The 21,571-nt window shown below is 34.2% G+C and overlaps 1 protein-coding gene across 1 annotated transcript in view; it reads left to right on the forward strand.

Annotated features, from left to right (window-relative positions):
• Positions 1–3,968: 3,968 nt before the first annotated feature.
• LOC127731043 (5-hydroxytryptamine receptor-like) overlaps positions 3,969–21,571 on the forward strand; it is a 48,589-nt gene continuing 30,986 nt past the window's right edge. Inside the window, exon 1 of the mRNA XM_052239816.1 lies at positions 3,969–4,022. The gene's annotated coding sequence lies outside the window, so the exon portion shown is untranslated. The remainder of the gene's footprint in view (positions 4,023–21,571) is intronic.

The raw sequence follows: 21,571 nt of genomic DNA on the forward strand, positions 1-21,571 counted from the left end.
AACGTTCCCGAAGACATTGCAAAGTAAAAGGGAAAAGTTAAAATACCATACTACACTGTGTTTGCTAGTTTCATAGACACAAAGTCACACTTATAAATCAAATTTGATAGAAGCGAAACACAAACATATATCTCTTCATTTAGTTTCATAGACAAATCAATGACAACTTTCGTTTGCCTGTTATATATGTAGGTTTTAAATCAAATTGACTAAATATCCTAACCCTCTGCTTTTGTCATCACATGGAACCCTTTCTCCATACTAGCCTTGAACCCTTCACGGCACATAACAGTGTATTTTTCTCAAAACAGATCAATTCGTCTAATAGCGCGAATTATGCATATAAAACATGATTTGAAAAGGACGAGGGTATAAAAAGTACAAAGAAAAACCAAAAGCAGACAGGTTTCGCTTTTTTTGAAGACATATCAGCGGTTGAATTTTAAAACACATTAAAACAAGAAACGCGTTAGATAATTTGCAGTTCACTAATATTATGAGTCAATGATTGGGTTAAACAAAAACAAAAATGTCCTGACGTGTTTCAAAAATACCTTCAAAAGAAGATAGCGAAGTTTATTAATAGATCATAGACAGTTTCATACAGTTTTCTTTTTTGTATATCCCGACACTGCAGTTTTCGGAGAAATATAACAAAACAAAAATGAAAAATTGCATATGTCAACATAAGAAGCAATATAAATCACTTAGAGAACATGAACAGGTCATTAAATGGAAAACAGATGACAACGGCGTACCCTCCCGGAGCACACACTTATGTAACAGTTTTCAGTGTTTCTGATTGATTCGGTTTTGGTCGAACAAAATTATTTTGATTTTGTCTTGTGGCTTCATTTGATTTGGCTTGTAAGACAGTCACTCCCAATACCCATTGGCATGAAATGGTTGCTTTAACTATAGTGTTATAATTTGCCAATTTAACAAAAACTTTGTAAAACCAACATATGGTTACATAGACATTCTCGGTGTATGTTCAAGGGGGGATATGGTGCATCATAAGTAATAAGAAGGAATACCGTATCGTACTCTAATATAAACCATTTGGATTTATAAATACTACGGATAAAGAGAAACAGAAGCGTTAGCAATGAGTGATAAGATTTGTTAAATTAAACTTTTCAGTCTTATCCTGTTTTTATATTGTGCGTTACAGAAAAAAATGTGTGTTTACTGAAAAGATGAGTCTAGTGAACGAATTTGCAGCAAATACAGTAATAGCTACATAACTTTCCTACAGACACACAAGGCTCTGGTGTTATTCATGAATCCGGCAATATGCAAAACGGAAGTAGGTGTATAGGGTGAGTTGTCGAACTTCGGAATTAAATGAATGGATGATTAAATGCAGTATAAAATTGAAATAAATATTAGATGCTATTTGATATGGCCATCTTTTATTTCAGAAAAGACCATTAGAACATTAGAGGAACTGGTTATTTCATCTCTCTTCTCCACAGAAAGCTCGAAAGTCTTCGGCTATATATTTCAAATGCCAATCGGAAAAAGTACCAAATACCATGCAATTACAGTATAAGTAAAACAAAAGAACAAGCTATCATTTATCTTTATAAATTACACTTAAAATGTCCATTGCTTGGATAAAAAAAAATTTCTGTATGGAAATCAATAAACAACAAAATATAAAAAGTTGTTTGGATAATTCATTAAAATGCAAACATTTACGTGTCCTTGAATCATGAATAGGAAGTATGACACGGTTTTATTGGTTTAGAAATTCACTGCCTGCCATGGCTATAAAATAATAATTTCATTTACTTCCCCTTAATATACTCTTCATTCAGAAACAATGGGAACAAGGGAAATTGAGTTCAAGCGTCTCTACGACATCGATTTTACGTCAAGATAACGTTACTGCTTGAATACTAACGCGAGGAAAAATGACTTACCACTTCAACTTTAACCTATCTTAATGTCTAGTCATAACTTGTTATGATTTTTTACTTTCTAGATATAAGTTCGTCGAGCTGCCGTATAGATTTTCTCTTAACCTTTTTAACATTTTATTTCATATTCAATTTATGTCCAAACTAGCTGGGCATATCATATATGTAATCTTGTTTGATTGAACAACATCATTCTTGCGATTTAAATAAAGTTAGAAACTAATCAGTAGACAATAAATATCTACAACACGACGGATAGTGAGGCACAATCTAGGATTTACCAAACAACTAACTCTTGATTTAGGAGAAATTTAAAGTTTCGAAAAGTAAGCGAAGCCACTGTCATGCCTTTTATATAAAAGAACTTATAATTCTAAGCGTTCTTTTTTATATTTTTTTATAATGATTTGAAACCTTCTGGGGATATTATGTTATACTTTAAGTGATTTAAAAAAAAAAATTGACAGCTGACTGCTTTAACGTCCAGCGGCAATGTGAAATGAATATTCCGGACAATAACAAGTTTAGGTAGTATGCCGATATTCTACTTGCAACGAGTTTAATTTTGAACGTACAACTATCAGCAGGAAAACAATGTCGACCTATCTAGATACATTATTCAGACTCCGAACCGACATGACTTTGTTCTTGGGCCTACATGCTGCGTGCTTGGATCAGAAGCAGCAAATGCCATTTTAAATTCGTTGCTTTGACCCATGAGACCACTGAGGCGGTTTTCATATACAAAGTAGATAATATAGGTAAAGTTCATTGAAATATCCACACGCCAATACATTGTTTGTAGACATCTTAATGTCACAATATGATAAGTTCCAAATAACCCAGTTAGAGAGTTAGATAACAAACTGCTAAACAGATTGAGAAAAGGGGGAATTCCAGTGAAAAAAATCAACGAATGGAAGACAAAAATCTGCGACTGTTACAATACATATATATACCTGTAGTAGTGTAGTAAACCACAGTTTCGTGACACTATTATATCTGACTGTGATGGGTTAATTGTTTAACATCCACAATGTTTAAAATTTTATATAAAATTTAGCAAGTTTTGTGCAATCACATAAAATATTCTAGTAGACATAAAGGTTTATCCAGAAAAAAAACATCAAGTGTACAGTGTAGATAGAATATTTCAAATTTTCCATGCAAGTTTAAAAAAATCTTTCTGAAATCATTTATTATATTATTATTCAACATTACAAAACATAATATGACTTGATCACAGTGCACGGAATGGCACATCTATGACTTAAAATGATGAAGAGAACTCTGCGTATTTTTACCTCTGTCTTAAAACACCGCAATAAATCTTTGCTGAATCAAGAATATTTTTAATCTTTTACAATGAAACGGCTTCAGTTTAATTGAATTACTTTTTCCTTAAGATTTTTATAACATGGAGATTATCACGAAGAGAAACCTCAAATTTTCAATTATCTTTGCTTGTATTCGTATTGAGGAGTCACATTACGATCCCGAAGTAGAAAAATGACAATTTAAACAATCACACGATATTTGACGAACATTTCCAAAGAAATGTTCAATTTGATTATTTTTAAGTTTTGATCTCACACATGTGATATATTCCCAGAATCAATACTACCGCAGGCGTTTAAACCCTGTAATCAAAGATGACTGTGAAATGGATAAACTTCTGTGATCTTTAATTGTTTAGCTTTTTCCTGCAGCATGATCAGTGAATTCGTTAATTTCAGCTGCTTACTTTTGTCATGGGAAGTCAACATACTGTATGTTTTAATATTAGAATCTTTGTTGTTTATCAGTAATTAAGGGAAAGGAATACTGTGTAATATCATTTCTGCAATAGCGATATGTGTTGGCTTTTAATTCGTTAATTGACGCGGTTACAATATATTTGACACAATACCTCAGTTTAGTTATATTTCTACGATTGTATTGACGACACTGGACTTTCGTTTTTATGTTATGTATAAATAGCATAAGTTGGCATACCAGATATCGTGCAGTTAATAAAAGTATTTTTTTTTGTTTCAGAGCTGTATTTTACACGAATGGACTTACTATTACATTTTACGCAAAGAATCTCAATAGATGGTAAGACAGATTTAATTATTTGTAAAAATGCCTGTTTTATCATTAGTTTATATTTCTGACATTTTAAAATTGACCATTTAAGGGGGAGAAACACAACAAAACAAAACAACAAAAATGGAAAAGTAGAAAATAAATTTGACGTTGTTCTTTGTTTCTTTCTCTGTGGACTTTATTTATACTGATGTGTATCTGTGATTGTTTTATCATTCAGTTTAATTTTATTTGAAAATTGAAATCGTATTTTTTTTATTATTCATTTGGTTTCAATTATTTTTGCAATATTCGTTTCATATATTTGTCAGTTTTAAGGCATTTTACATTGAGAAAACCGATTATTATATCTCCGTACCATAAATATTTTACATATTAATTAATTTCCATTAATTATATATGTAGATATTTTATTCATATAGAACTCAGTAAGGAAGGTTATAGTGGGAGTTGTTGACATGTTGAGTGTTGTAATATTTTTTAGGGCTTTAATATGCTATAACATAGATGAGTAAATTTTAAAATAAGATTGTCAACTATTGATAATTATTTTAATCTTTAAACTTAGTTATGATATTGATATATCATTTATACTAATTTTTTTCTTTAAGTAAGCGGTTAAAGTCGTACAAAACTAAACACTACTGAAGCCGTTTTTATAAAAAAATGTGTATACATTTTTCTCACTTAGTGCAATGAAGAGACAAATCTGCCTATCATCTGCCATTAACTTTACAAATGAACCTAGTAATCATCATGTGACTATCGCGCTACCTGTCTGTATAATGAAACTTGTCTCGTACGACTATTGAAATACCTGTATGTATAATGAAACTTATTTCAAATGTCAACTGACATACCTGTCTGTATATATATAATGAAACTTATATCATATGGAAATGAATTATCTGTCTGTATAGTAAAATATAACTATTGCAATAAATGCCCATATAGTGAAACTTATCTCACGTGACAACAGGTTTTCTGTTTAATCTCCAGCCGTTTAACAGTAGGAACACAGAAATACGTAACAAATAGATCTCCAGCCGTATAACAATAGGGACACGTAACAAATAGATCTGCAGCCGTATAACAATAGGGACACGTAACAAATAGATCTGCAGCCGTATAACAATAGGGACACGTAACAAATAGATCTCCAGCCGTATAACAATAGGGACACATGACAAATAGATCTCCAGCCGTATAACAATAGGTACACAAAACAAGTAGATCATCAGCCGTATAACAATAGGGACACAAAACAAATAGATCTCCAGCCGTAATAACAATAGGGACACAAAACAAATAGATCTCCAGTCGTATAACAATAGGGACACGTAACAAATACATCTCAAGCCGTATTACAATAGGGACACGTAACAAATAGATCTCCAGCCGTATAACAATATGGACACGTAACAAATAGATCTCCAGCCGTATAACAATATGGACACGTAACAAATAGATCTCCAGCCGTATAACAATAGGGACGCGTAACAAGTAGATCTCCAGCCGTATAACAATATGGACACGTGACAAATAGATCTCCAGCCGTAATAACAATAGGGACACGTAACAAATAGATCTCCAGCCGTATAACAATAGGGACACGTGACAGATAGATCTCCAGCCGTATAACAATAGGGACACGTAACAAATAGACCTCCAGCCGTATAACAATAGGGACACGTGACAAATAGATCTCCAGCCGTATAACAATAGGGACACGTGACAAATAGATCTCCAGCCGTATAACAATAGGGACACGTAACAAATAAATCTCCAGCCGTATAACAATAGGGACACGTAACAAATAGATCTCCAGCCGTATAACAATAGGGACACGTAACAAGTAGATCTCCAGCCGTATAACAATAGGGACACGTAACAAATAGATCTCCAGCCGTATAACAATAGGGACACTTAACAAATAGATCTCCAGCCGTATAACAATAGGGACACGTAACAAATAGATCTCCAGCCGTATAACAATAGGGACACGTAACAAAAAGATCTCCAGCCGTATAACAATAGGGACACGTAACAAATAGATCTGCAGCCGTATAACAATAGGGACACGTAACAAATAGATCTCCAGCCGTATAACAATAGGGACACTTAACAAATAGATCTCCAGCCGTATAACAATAGGGACACGTAACAAATAGATCTCCAGCCGTATAACAATAGGGACACGTAACAAATAGATCTCCAGCCGCATAACAATAGGGACACGTAACAAATAGATCTCCAGCCGTATAACAATAGGGACACGTAACAAATAGATCTCCAGCCGTATAACAATAGGGACACGTAACAAGTAGATCTCCAGCCGTATAACAATATGGACACGTGACAAATAGATCTCCAGCCGTAATAACAATATGGACATGTGACAAATAGATCTCCAGCCGTATAACAATAGGGACACGTAACAAATAGATCTCCAGCCGTACAACAATAGGGACACTTAACAAATAGATCTCCAGCCATAATAACAATAGAGACTTAACAAATAGATCAAGTCTGGGATCTTTTTCTATACGAAGACAGATAAAAAAAAATTTGAAAAAGAGAAATTTGTTTTGACAATTTTTCAATGGGCATTGGTTCCCATTATTCTGTCTCCAAGTTTTATGTGTTACTTGTATATAATGTGTCAGACTTTGTACACATATATAATGGTTCCACGAGGTCATTTAGAGAAAATGTGTTGGCGTTTGCAAGGAAAATCTGTAATCATTATACAATTTAAAAAACCATTTACGCACAAAACACATAAGGCTTTATATAAATATTTTTAGTACCCAATGATGTTGCCTGATGGACTCAGTTACCTAGCTTTTATGCACGAAAATAACAATCACCTCAGGTACGGTTTTTAGCCTTTGATTTTTATGAAGCGAATTGGGTGATAGATATTCCAGAAATACACGTTGTATGTTATCCCATACAAATTTTAATCCCAGTTAAGCTATACCGCTGCTTGTGGGATATAAGTCACAATGAGAACCATCAGAACAATATCAATGCTGTCCCGGTGCGACACACCTGCTCAAGGACTATATATTACCGACACTACTATCAGAACCGTAAACAGTACTGTATTGGGCAATACCACTGCCCATGGACTATAAGTCACTGAAAGTACCACCAGAACAGTAGCCAGCACTGTCTTTGACGATATTGTATCGCTGCTCATGGACTATAAGTCGCCGAGCTAACCATCAGAATGGTATCCATTACTAGCACTTTCCTGGGGCGAAACCTCTGCCCATGGACTTTAAGTCACCGAGCTAACCATCAGAATGGTATCCATTACTAGCACTTTCCTGGGGCGATACCTCTGCCCATGGACTTTAAGTCACCGAGCTAACCATCAGAATGGTATCCATTACTAGCACTTTCCTGGGGCGATACCTCTGCCCATGGACTTTTAGTCAACGAGAGAACCATCAGAAAAGAAGCAAGTATTCTCCGGGGGCAAAAGACCGAGAGTAACCGAGACTACCATCAGAACAGAAGCCAGTACTTTCCTGGGGTGACATATCGCTGCTCATGGACTATTAGTCACCGAGAGTTCAGTCAGAATAGTAGCCAATACTTTCCTGGGCGATACGGCTGCTGTTGGTCTACTAGTATTGGTCACCGAATGAACCATCAGAACAGTAGCCAGTACTGTCCTAGAGCGAAACCACTGCTCGTAGAATATTACCCACAGAGATAACCATAAAAAAGAAGCTAGGACTGTCATAAGGCGAAACAACTGCTCATAGAATATTACTCACAGAGATAACCATAAGAACAGAAGCTATAGGACTGTCATAGGATGATACCGCTGCTCACTCACCCAGACTTTAACTAGATAACTAAAAGAGTGGCAAGTAATGTCTTAGGGTGATACCGGTTCTTCTGGACTATAATTGACCGAGAGTATCTTCAGAACAGTACACAGTACTGTGGAAGGGAGATATCACTGCTCATTGACAATAACTCACCGACATTATTTTCGATACGGTTGTGATTAACTAGCAGTTCATTCAGGACGCCCCCGATGCCATTATTTTCGATACTGATGGTGATTAACTAGCAGTTCCCTGTAGGGCGCCCCATGACAGTATTTTTGGTACTATTGTTGGTGATTAACTAGCAGTTCCCTTCAGGACGCCCCCGATGACTGTATTTTCGGTTCTGCTGGTGATCAACTAGCAGTTCCCTTCAAGACGCCCCTGATGAGCGTATTTTCGGGCCTGCTGGTGATTAACTAGCAGTTCCCTTCAGGACGCCCCTGATGACTGTATTTTCGGTACTGCTGGTGATTAACTAGCAGTTTTCTTCAGGACGCCCCCGATGACTACATTTTCGGTACTACTGGTAATTAACTATCAGTTACCTTCTGGACGCCCCCCGATGACAGTATTTTCGGTACTGCTGGTGATTAACTAGCAGTTCCCTTCAGGACGCCCACGATGACTGTATTTTCGGTACTACTGCTGGTGAATTGTCAGATCTCATTAGGACACCTTAGATGACAGTATTTTCGGTTCTGTTATAGGTTAACTAGCATTCCCTTCAGGATGCCTCATATTGTCGGCGTTATCATGTGACTCAAATGACAACAAAAAGCTAATTTTCATGTAAGTCGAAAGCAGTGCTAGTCTTGATCATAGTGGTATAACTTGATTCTCGTCTAAAGTACGCTCAGAAAAATATCAGGATGAAACTCCACCTGACTTTCAAAGGCATCAGTGGTACAGTTGAACCACGCCATTTTATTCCATTTTATTATTTCATTGGTGTTATGGTTTACTCTAATCAATTAACCCTTTTCTGACAAACATAATTTAATTAACAATGTTAACTAAACAAATACTATCAACAATAACTCTTCATAATCTCAAATAATTTCCTAAAAACTATTTGGACTTGTCAATCCATTTTGATAATTATGTTTACAATGTTTTATTAATGTAATTATAAAAGACTTGGTAAAGTCAACACTACAAATTGTATTTTAATGTTAATAACACAAAACTCGTTTTAGTTTAACAAGGATATAGAAGATATGGCCATGAAAAAAATGCCAACAGATTTAATAATGAATGCTCCTATGAAAACGAAGTAGTAAAGTCTTGGCAAGTTTCCATGTAGTTTTAAATAAGATTTTTTGCTTTAAGAATTTTATAAATTATTCATCATGTTATTTAAATAAAATGTATGTATATAACTTGATAATATTCAGCAATCATTCTTTCCAAAGCTTCTAGTCGTCATAAAAAAACTATAAAGTACGCAAATAATTAAACATTGGTCCCCTTATCCACAAACGGGACATATTTGAAGCACTTGGAACATTATGATTTGATTTCATAAGTTAATAGCGGCGATCGTGGAGGACTATTCCTATGATATTATATCCCTATAGTGTGTGCAGTTGTGCATTTCCGAATAAAGTGGTGGTTTGAACGAAGAATCGGCAAAAATTGTGGACATTTGTTCGCGAAGATACTCCGACGAACTCCTGTTTAGGTGACCGCACTTTTATCCTTTATGATATGATGACGAATATTCCTTTTGTGGAAACCGTGCATCACTTCCCCGAACAGAAATACATATGTCTATCTTTTTGTAAAATCATAGTGTAGGGTATCTGTAAGTAATTCAATACCGTAAAAATACAGTATTATAGTTAATTGCGTGGTCTGACTCGGTCACTAAAATGCTGTAGCTTATCTACAAAGTCATTGTGTCTAGTGTTGGTTTCAAGTCGATGCCAGGAATTGTTATGATTCAGCGATGTCTATTGCAAACTTAATACTACATGATTGTTTAGAATCAAATATGTATATTGGCTATTACCACTGGGACTACAGAGAATAATGGTTACCTTCCGTATACAGATTGCTTTACCTTGTTATCGTAACAAAAATCACTACGCAAAATTGCTTCAACTTAAAGGATGCGAGGTCCTATCGGAGGGATGTCCTTACTCTGTCGAAACTATTTGTCATCAAAATATTGATAACAGATTCACCTAAAAATATTTTTATGTAAAGATATTTTGATGAATCTTTTAAGAAGTGGATATATGACGTGAGCTGTGTTAAATCAGAAGAATATTTTTACCAATTACAAACTTTGCTGTACAATGTATTGCAATATGAAATCACTATATTTTGAATCGTTGTACTTGGTTTGTTGATATGTCATGGGAGAAGTCACCAGAGAAACATCAAAATCAATAGTGCTCATAAAATAATCACGTTAAGATTGATTCATCTTACAAATTCTAGGCTCGCTTTCCATTAGTTTTCCATTTCATCTCAAAATTGTCACACCAAGGACTTGACAATATTAGCCAGTAAAAGAGTTATACATATTGTCCAGTTCATATAAAGGTGTTATTTCAATAAGTTCATATCATTAGTTTTAATTTAAGTTTTCAAAAGTAAGAGCTTAAAGTTTATAGATAGTTTCAATGTTCAAGAAAATATATTGTAAATACTAATAGTGTCTAATTAGATTAAGCGATTCTTTTCAAACGTACTTTTCTCCTACTAATTTAAAGATACTAGGACAAACCAGGTATGTGCTATTAAAAATATTGTTAATGTAAACTTATAGCTGATCTTCTGATTATTAATTCAATAGTACATCTAAATACTTGATTTATCTGACAAAAAGATAGAACTGATCATATTAATATCTGTCCTGCATTTTAAAGATAACTTTACCACTTACATATGTATATGTTTATAAAAATTGTTAGTATCTACACATTTTACCTATTTTCGATTACCAATAAAGTTTTATTACGGGATCAATGGGTCGTGTCGTTATTATGTTTCGGTTTCCATTTTGAATTTTACCGATTTTGACCCTTGACGAATATGATTGGTCTCCTTCATACCTAAATTTACATCCGTCAAAACAAAAGAAGCTCGAACAGAAAACTTTATGACAAGCTTGATTATGTTATGTTCCAAAAAGTGATGTCTCCCTTTACAAGTATCTGGTTCGCCTCTTAAGATCTTGTGTTGACTACATATAATTTTTTTGTAAGATCGTAACCACTGCAACGTTAATTTATCACTCCTGTCTTTATTCAGACCACCTAATATCGCTTCCGTTTTGATATAAACTACGCGTCTAGATTGCCAACATTCCTTTCCCCAATAAAGTACACCGAATATAGTATTGTGTACCCAAACTTGTTTACTATGAAATATGGCCACCCGACTTTGTAGTTTATGGCCACCTGACTTTGTAGAATATGGCCACCCGACTTTGTAGAATATGGCCACCTGACTTTGTAGAATATGGCCACCCGACTTTGTAGATATGGCCACCCGACTTTGTAGAATATGGCCACCCGACTTTGTAGAATATGGCCACCCGACTTTGTAGTATATGACCACCCGACTTTGTAGTATATGGCCACCCGACTTTGTAGAATATGTCCACCCGACTTTGTAGTATATGGCCACCTGACTTTGTAGTATATGGCCACCCGACTTTGTAGTATATGGCCACCGGCTTTGTAGTATATGGCCACCCGACTTTGTAGTATATGGCCACCCGACTTTGTAGTATATGGCCACCCGACTTTGTAAAACCTACTTATTTGATTTCTTTGTTAATCTGTTTTTATCCTTTATATGAAGGGAATGTTCGTCACTGGACGTCCTTTATATGAAGGGAATGTTCGTCACTGGACGTCCTTTATATGAAGGGAATGTTCGTCACTGGACGTTAGCAAACAAAAATCAATTTATCTTAGTAGTTATATCCTTATAAGCCAGGATCTTGAAGTTATTGCATTGAGTTTTGTTTTCTATTATAAACTTAAATTTGTAGGGTTTTTATAATCTATTTTTTTTTTTTTTTTTTTTTTTTGTAGTCTTTCATGTTTCTTCTTTTATAGAAGGTATAATTTTGAATGGTGTACTTTGATATGTACAGACGTGAAGATATTCATTAGCACGGCCTTAAGTCTATGATGAGAGTTATTCCATAAACGGTCATACATTATTTTCTTTTATATTTAATAAAGCCTGTTTAATTAAAAGTTTTTCAACTTGCCCAAAGGATAAAATTGAGTAATATCATTCCATACGTTGGTCAAATATCTGGCATAATTATTTATTTCAGGACTTTTCCTTTCATGTATAACACAGCATATTACCGGCGATCGATCGATATGACAAATGTAACAGATCTACAAGATTACAAAATTCACTGTTTTGCACTGACAACCGGAATGGCAGACAAAAATCTGCTGTACATTATAGCAAAAACGACTGAAATATGTTGTACATGATAGCAAAAACGACTGAAATCGGTTATACATGATAGCAAAAACGACTGAAATATGTTGTACATGATAGCAAAAACGACTGAAATCTGTTGTACATGATAGCATAAACGAGTGAAATATATTGTACATGATAGCAAAAACGACTGAAACATGTTGTACATGAAAGCAAAAACTACTGATATACCGCTATGTTGTACAGGATAGTAAAAATGACTGAAATCTGTTGTACATGATAGCAAAAACGAATGAAATATATTGTACATGATAGCAAAAACGACTGAAACATGTTGTACATGAAAGCAAAAACTACTGATATACCGCTATGTTGTACAGGATAGTAAAAATGACTGAAATCTGTTGTACATGATAGCAAAAACGACTGAAATCTGTTGTACATGATAGCAAAAATGACTGAAATCTGTTGTACATGATAGAAAAAAATTACTGTAATCTGCTGTACATGATAGCAAAAACGACTGAAATCTGCTGTACGTAATAGAAAAAACGACCGAAATCTGCTGTACTTGATAGCAAAAACGACCGAAATCTACTGTACATGATCGCAAAAACGACTGAAATTTGCTGTACATGATAGCAAAAAGGACTGAAATCTGCTGTACATGATCGCAAAAACGACTGAAATCTGCAGTACATGATAGCAAAAACGACCGAAATCTGCTGAACATGATAACAAAAAGGACTGAAATTTGATTTTCATAATAGCTAAAGGACTGAAATCTGCTGTACATGATAGCAAAAACACATGTTTTGAATGGCAATCGTGAAGACAGATCCTATTGTATCTGTCGTAATGATAAGGCGTGTATAGGTTAACGGCTGAAGAGTTCCATTTTCCATAAAGATAATGTAATATCGATTGCAACACGTTTGAATGTTTCATTTCTCATTGCATCAATCATTTTACATTTGAATGGTTTAATTTTGAAATTTCGTTTCTGCTTTGCCATGTAGAAGTGAGAAAATCAAAATTTTTGAAAAAGATCAAAGTTAGAGAGGAATTAAAGTTCACAAAATTGCACAGAATTTACGAGCAAACAGGAAATTTGAAAACGGACAATTACCCCTGTTGTAATGTTACACTCCATTGGTTTGAAAAATACGCATTTTTCCTGACAAATAATGTTTTAAAAATTTTCTCACGTCAAACACTGAAATAACAATGAAAAATCGTTCTATCGTATTATCTATTGTCGTACTGGGCAGGTAATAGGACCCTCAGATTTGCTGTCTGTTGTCGTACTGGACAGGTGATGTGACCCTCAGATTTGTTGTCTGTTGTCGTACTGGGCAGGTAATAGGACCCTCAGATTTATTGTCTGATGTCGTACTGGGCAAGTAATGGGACCCTCAGATTTGTTGTCTGTTGTCGTACTGGACAGGTGATGTGATCCTCCTGATTAATTGTCTGTTGTCGTACTGGACAGGTAATAGGACCCTCAGATTTATTGTCTGATGTCGTAGTGGCCTGGTAATGTGACCCTCAGATTTGTTGTCTGTTGTCGTACTGGACAGGTAATTGGACCCTTTGATTTGTTGTCTGATGTCGTACTGGACAGGTAATAGGACCCTCAGATTTGTTGTCTGATGTCGTAGTGGCCAGGTAATGTGACCCTCAGATTTGTTGTCTGTTGTCGTACTGGATAGGTAATTGGACCCTCTGATTTGTTGTCTGATGTCGTACTGGACAGGTAATGGAATCCTCAGTTATATTGTTCACATTTCGCTTGAAAATTTCAATGCATCAAATTTGATTAAAAAAAAAGTTGACAAATTTAGAATGATAGTAAAGTTTAATTCAACATTCAAACTTAAATTGTTCAATTCAAAACTTATTTTTTGGTTTTCTCATTTAAGAAATCACTCTTTAATTGTATTCATAACCCAAATTTTGTCATGCAAAGCTATAATCCATCCTACAATAATATTACATATCATGAATATTCTAACCAAATAGTTCATCGATTTGTCTTTGTTCGGTTTAATTTACAATAAAGTGCAACCTTGTCAATAAGGACATTGCTGTCACTGAATCGAAAACAAAACATTGATTCTTTCGAATTATATTTTTTCCAACGAAGTTAAAGAAATAATGTTTGAGATGTTAACGCATGTTATACTCACTACCGTATGTGTTGTTGCTTTTTACAATGTACTGTATAATAAAAGCAATCATATCCAGGTATATTGAAAAATATCACATTGAATTTCAATTTCTAAAAACAGACAATGTGATAACATTATAAGATTTTTTGAATTGAAATATACAATAAACTTTTTAAAAAATGTGATTCTTTAATATCAGTCATTATCCGATATAGTATACACATTTCTCCATGGTAGAAAACCATATGATAACCTCTAGATTTTTTTGTTAGCCCTTTTTATGTTAATGGGGTACTGATTATGTAGTTTTATGAGAATAAAGTTCATTCGATTCATTGCCGTATACCCCACATCTCTTTCTATTTTAATACTAATGAGACTTTGTGAATAAAAAGCATGTAGATTTGGAAAATATTTGTTATGCTAATGGTAAAATAAATATTTAACGAACTGTAAAAGAATTTCCAGTGCGATATATTGAAAGGTACTAAAGGAGGCAGTCAAATAAAGGATTTTGATGTTTGTGTGAATACCAATTATGAAACTATACAGCATTTATCTTTAATACGAATCATTGTTACATCGCCAACAGAAACAATTAAATTGTTAAAAATTTATGAAATGATCAATAATGAGATATCGTTGAAAATGTTATTAATACAGGATCCAATAAAGGTGATAATCATGATCATTAATATACTATTACATGTTTCTTAATCGGCTTGATAGAAAATTCGTGATAAAGGCATCTTTGAAGATTCGATATTCATTAGTAGAAACTGCACATGCTCATGGCCGATTAAAGCACAAGTAATATAAAGAGATGTACAGGGCATACGTGGATGTGTCATCATGAGCAACCCTCAAAGACATCGATTAAGGCAGAAGTAATATATAGAGTTGTAGAGGGCATACGTGGATGTGTCGTCATGTGCAACCCTCAAAGACATCGATTAAGGCAGAAGTAATATATAGAGTTGTAGAGGACATACGTAGATGTGTCATCATGAGCAACCCTCAAAGACATCGATTAAGACAGAAGTAATATATAGAGTTGTAAAGGGCATACGTGGATGTGTCATCATGAGCAACCCCCAAATACATCGATTAATACAGAAGTAATATATAGAGTTGTACAGGGCATACGTGGATTTTTCGTCATGAGCAAAAACCTCAAAGACATCGATTAAGGCAGAAGTAATATATAGAGTTGTACAGGGCATACGTGGATGTGTCATCATGAGCAACCCTCAAAGACATCGATTAAGACAGAAGTAATACATAGAGTTGTACATGGCATACGTGGATTTGTCATCATGAGCAACCCTCAATGACATCGATTAAGACAGAAGTAATATATAGAGTTGTACAGGGCATACGTGGATGTGTCAACATGAGCAACCCTCAAAGACATCGATTAAGGCAGAAGTAATACATAGAGTTGTACAGGGCATACATTGATGTGTCATCATGAGCAACCCTGAAAGACATCGATTAATACAGAAGTAATATATAGAGTTGTAAAGGGCATACGTGGATGTGTCATCATGAGCAACAATCAAATACATCGATTAATACAGAAGTAATATATAGAGTTGTACAGGGCATACGTGGATTTGTCGTCATGAGCAACCCTCAAAGACATCGATTAAGGCAGAAGTAATATATAGAGTTGTACAGGGCATACGTGGATGTGTCATCATGAGCAACCCTCAAAGACATCGATTAAGACAGAGGTAATAGTTACAGTTTTACAGGGCGTACTTGGAATTGTCATCATGAGCAACCCTCAAAGACATCGATTAAGACAGAAGTAATAGTTACAGTTTTACAGGGCGTACTTGGATGTGTCATCATGAGCAACCCTCAAAGACACCGATTAAAGCAGAAGTTATATATAGAGTTGTACAGGGCATACATGGATGTGTCGTCATGAGCAACCTTCAAAGACATCGATTACAGTAGAAGCAATATCTAGAGGGTAACATACAGTCTGAAATATCGACAATTGATTTTACTATATGTTACAAGCACTCATACGGCCGAGTCTAGACAAGTTACAACCAACGATCTAATAATACCGTCTTAAGAATGCAGTACCAACGATCTAATAATACCGTCTAAACAATGCAGTACCAACGATCTAATAATACGTCTAAACAATGCAGTACCAACTATCTAATAATACCGTCTAAACAATGCAGTACCAACTATCTAATAATACCGTCTAAAGAATGCAGTACCAACGATCTAATAATACCGTCTAAAGAATGCAGTACCAACGATCTAATAATACCGTCTAAAGAATGCAGTACCAACGATCTAATAATACCGTCTAAAGAATGCAGTACCAACGATCTAATAATACCGTCTAAACAATGCAGTACCAACGATCTAATAATACCGTCTAAAGAATGCAGTACCAACGATCTAATAATACCGTCTAAAGAATGCAGTACCAACGATCTAATAATACCGTCTAAAGAATGCAGTACCAACGATCTAATTATACCGTCTAAAGAATGCAGTACCAACGATCTAATTATACCGTCTAAAGAATGCAGTACCAACGATCTAATAATACCGTCTAAAGAATGCAGTACCAACGATCTAATTATACCGTCTACAGAATGTAAACATTTACTAAAAACTAGTTCAAAGTACTTACAGTCTTAAATAAGCGCCTGTATTTCCAAGTAGATTTTATAACATTCCCAAATGGATTTCTGTACCACAATTTAATAAAATGCACAAAGTAACCGACGATCAACGAGTCTGTGCCTTTACAATATGTCAAATTCTTAATCTTCCTTAGTCTAAAAACATTGTGAAACTATCAAAGATGTATAATCAGCACCAAATTCTCAAGATAAAAAAAAATATGATACAAGACAACTACTGACGATGGTCGAGAGTTAGACTCCAGGCTTGTATATGTGTCTCAACCATATCTCTTCATTATCTCGTTCGGTGGACTTACAAATGAAAACACATAGAGGAAAATGATACAACTCTTAAAAACCGTAATTACAGACAACAAGTACAAACAAATTAATTTGTTGAATGTTTCTATTTAATTTATTAGCAACATTGTATTGCCCGCCTTCGATGGTAAGGGGTATTGCGTTTTAGGGGATGTGCACCCGTCCATCCGTTCGTCCGTCCAGTATCAGATTAAATAGTTTGTGAAGGTATTTTTACATGACATTGTAGTGACATCAACTTGAAACTAAGTGCACGTGTTCCTTGTGATGTGATAATTTTGTATTATATGCTAATTATGGGGTTTGAACACGATTTCACGGTTCACTAAACATGAAAATATAGTGCGAGTGGGACATGGTATTTATCCTATGAACACAGGTTTTTGATTTAGACTTGTGTCGTGTTATCTATCCTATGAACACAGGTTTTTGATTTAGACTTGTGTCATGGTATCTATCCTACGAACACAGGTTTTTGATTTAGACTTGTGTCATAGTATCTATCCTATGAACACAGGTTTTTGATTTAGACTTGTGTCATAGTATCTATCCTACGAACACAGGTTTTTGATTTAGACTTGTGTCGTGGTATCTATCCTACGAACACAGGTTTTTGATTTAGACTTGTGTCATGGTATCTATCCTACGAACACAGGTTTTTGATTTAGAATTGTGACATGGTATCTATCCTACGAACACAGGTTTTTGATTTAGACTTGTGTCATGGTATCTATCCTACGAACACAGGTTTTTGATTTAGACTTGTGTCATGGTATCTATCCTACGAACACAGGTTTTTGATTTAGACTTGTGTCATGGTATCTATCCTACGAACACAGGTTTTTGATTTAGACTTGTGTCATAGTATCTATCCTACGAACACAGGTTTTTGATTTAGACTTGTGTCATGGTATCTATCCTACGAACACAGGTTTTTGATTTAGACTTGTGTCATGGTATCTATCCTATGAACACAGGTTTTTGATTTAGACTTGTGTCATGGTATCTATCCTACGAACACAGGTTTTTGATTTAGACTTGTGACGATTTAGAGCTCGATATCGACACTTGTCAGTTGTTGAAGACTATATGTTGACAGCATTATATGTGTGTTTTGATTATTTATGTTGGGTGGTTGCTGTCTTATTAACGTTTGTCTATATCTCATTTTATTCATGGAGGGACCAAATAAACATTATTTCCATTCTCAATTTTATTATGCCCCAAGAAAGAAACAAGTTGCATGATTATGGGAATTTCAATCGGCAGGAATATAAACGTTGAGGCATATAGTGTCACCTATCTGATGACGATGTATATATTATAATCTGATGACGATGTATATATTATAATCTGATGACGATGTATATATTATAATCTGATGACGATATATATATTATACAAAGATGGGAGCAGTGTCTTTATTATCCAAAGGGGATATTTTTATTTAACGTCTATTCTGCGAAGTTCAAGTATTATAAATCAAGGAAAAACATCTTCAGAATACTTCTTTTGAATTCTCAATAAAAATGAATTTATTTCAAAGGCATCTGAGTCAAATGCTTTGTTTGTCTATGGATGGGGTCGTTAATCAACCTCCTTTGTTAAAATGTTGATGACATTTCAACTATAATGGAATACCATTGCATGCACTTTACATTTATTTTTTAGTTTTTGAAACCAGGGTCTTATAAAATTTCTGAACAATAATTTGATTGACTTGCTGTTTATTCATGAACTGAAATATCAAAATTTGAATATTCCCTAGATAAGCATTTACAAATGCTTTATATTTGGTGTTTTGATACATGCAGGACATAAAGTATATTGATTCGAGATTAATGTATCATTGGAAAACATAAATTTCAAAATTAATAACTTACTACTAATTTGCAAATGCATTTTATTTCCTCATTACCGTACTGCATCGGTTTAGAAATTGTACATTAATATAATTTTAAATAACAATGCCAACATATATTTGACAATGATGTTAATGGGCGAATTTTAATACCCAGTGTATTATTTGGTTCTGGTATTGTATTTCGCTGTAAATGTCATGATAGTAATCTTATAAATGAAAACCATTGGAGAACAATAAACTTTTAATCATCACAAAAGTGTGATATTAATTTCACTGATTATATAATCGTATTTGAATTATTGTGTTCATACAATAGACTATTTTCATATTACCGACTTTTGACTCCGGATTATATAATTTGCCGACTGGTTACCTTGGACATCATGGTACCAAGTCAGGTAAGAGCAAGCTAAAGAAGTAAAACCAAGCTTTCAATCGGTACAATTTTTGGGGAAAATTACCTGGTTAATATTTTTTTTTTCACTACAAAATCATCGGAAAACAGTAAACTTTCCCCTCAAATTACATCGATTATATGTTTGATTTTACTTATTTTGGTTGCTCTTACTTGACCGAGTACCATGATGTCCAAGGTAACCAGTCGACAAATTATATAATCCGGAGTCAAAAGTCGGTAATATGAAGATAGTCTATTGACTTTCGATATGTTTTCTACTATAAGTTAAAATTGAATGCACATTGAAGATAATGCATGCTAAAGCGTTACCTAAGTCAATAACCTTTCTCGTCATGTTGAAAGTGAACATTTGTCTTGTTATTCTGCTATATTAAATGGTTGGAGTAACATGAAATATAAATTGTTATTTTGTACAAGGGTGATCACCTATGTATTTGCTAATTATATATATTTTATGTATATGTTTTTCATGATAAGAACATTAAACTCAATTCGTATGCTAAGAATGATTGCAATTACTACTAAATTGTGGAAACATGCGTATTACTTGTTCTAATCTTAGAGTAAGTACTATCTATACACTCAATTTTAATTTCATTACGGAACCTTGTTGTCTTTTAACGACTCTGATTGATAATTTTTTGTGCCAGGAATTTGCATTGATAGCTTATCATATAGTTACTCCCTTTGTCCGTTATATTTTTTAACATTTTTCTCCTCGGAAACCAACGAGCTAATTGAAACCAAAGTTTTTAGTGTCTAGCTTTAATAGTGTTTTCGACGAAGCAAAATAGTTGCGTTTACTGATAAAATACTATTAAAATGAAAAATAAAAACTTGCAAAACTCATGCAAATGTCGTAGATGCCAATACCTGCAATGGTACATTAACGGATCATTTCCACAGTTATAATGGATGTCCCAAAACACCATCAAAATGGTAAGCACTCTTACTTTAAATGTGAAATGTGATGAAGTGATCAATAAATAAATAAAAGCATGCCAGGAATTGTACGTGTGAACATTATTTTGGTTTTTTGCACTGCATTTTCCCTGTGTCTGGAAACGACGCAAAACGTTATCAGCGCCTTTTTAGTAGGACATTTACGCGATTTAAATGAGGAAAAAGAAACTTACGCTCTTATTTCAGAGACATGTGATTCATGATATATATAAAAGAAACGTTTTGTTCTAATAAAATATAAGTTAAACTTTCATAATTGACAATTTTTTTGATGTTTTGTGACAATCTCTAATCATCATGTTGTTTATCCAAAATCTATTCAATTTGTCAAAATTAGAGTATGGTAAGACAGGAACAAATAATTTCCTTAAATATTAATGCCCACATGTTCAAATCCCACCTGTGACCTTGGTTGGTTTGACGGCCGACCTTACGACCTGGTGTCTAATTTAAAATTACCTGTGAACTTTAAAAACCCTATTTAACTTAAACTTGCTTAAAAGTGACCTTGCAACCTAAGGGGAGTGCCATACTGGAGCCCAAAGAGGATGCATTCGTAATATTTTTCGTTTGATCTTACGAAAAAGGTTTTTAATTTACGATAAAAATGCAAATGTTTTTTTTTTTATATTCATCTAACTTCATAATGTTTCGTGTGTTTATTGTATGAACCTCAGAATGGAAGGCTGTCGCTTTAAACAACAACGTGAAACATAGCCATTTTGTGTTGTTTAGGGTATGTGTAGCTATAACTGTCTATCATTCAAATCAGCTATTTTGTACACTTTAATTAGTTCCCTTATCAAGTCAAAATATGAAGTTTATTCGCCAATCGTTCAACTAATGACAGTTTTACCCAGAGTAACTAGTGCACTTGAATATTGA

This window comes from Mytilus californianus, unplaced genomic scaffold (genome assembly GCF_021869535.1).
Source record: "Mytilus californianus isolate M0D057914Y unplaced genomic scaffold, xbMytCali1.0.p SCAF_2, whole genome shotgun sequence".
NCBI lineage: Eukaryota > Metazoa > Mollusca > Bivalvia > Mytilida > Mytilidae > Mytilus > Mytilus californianus.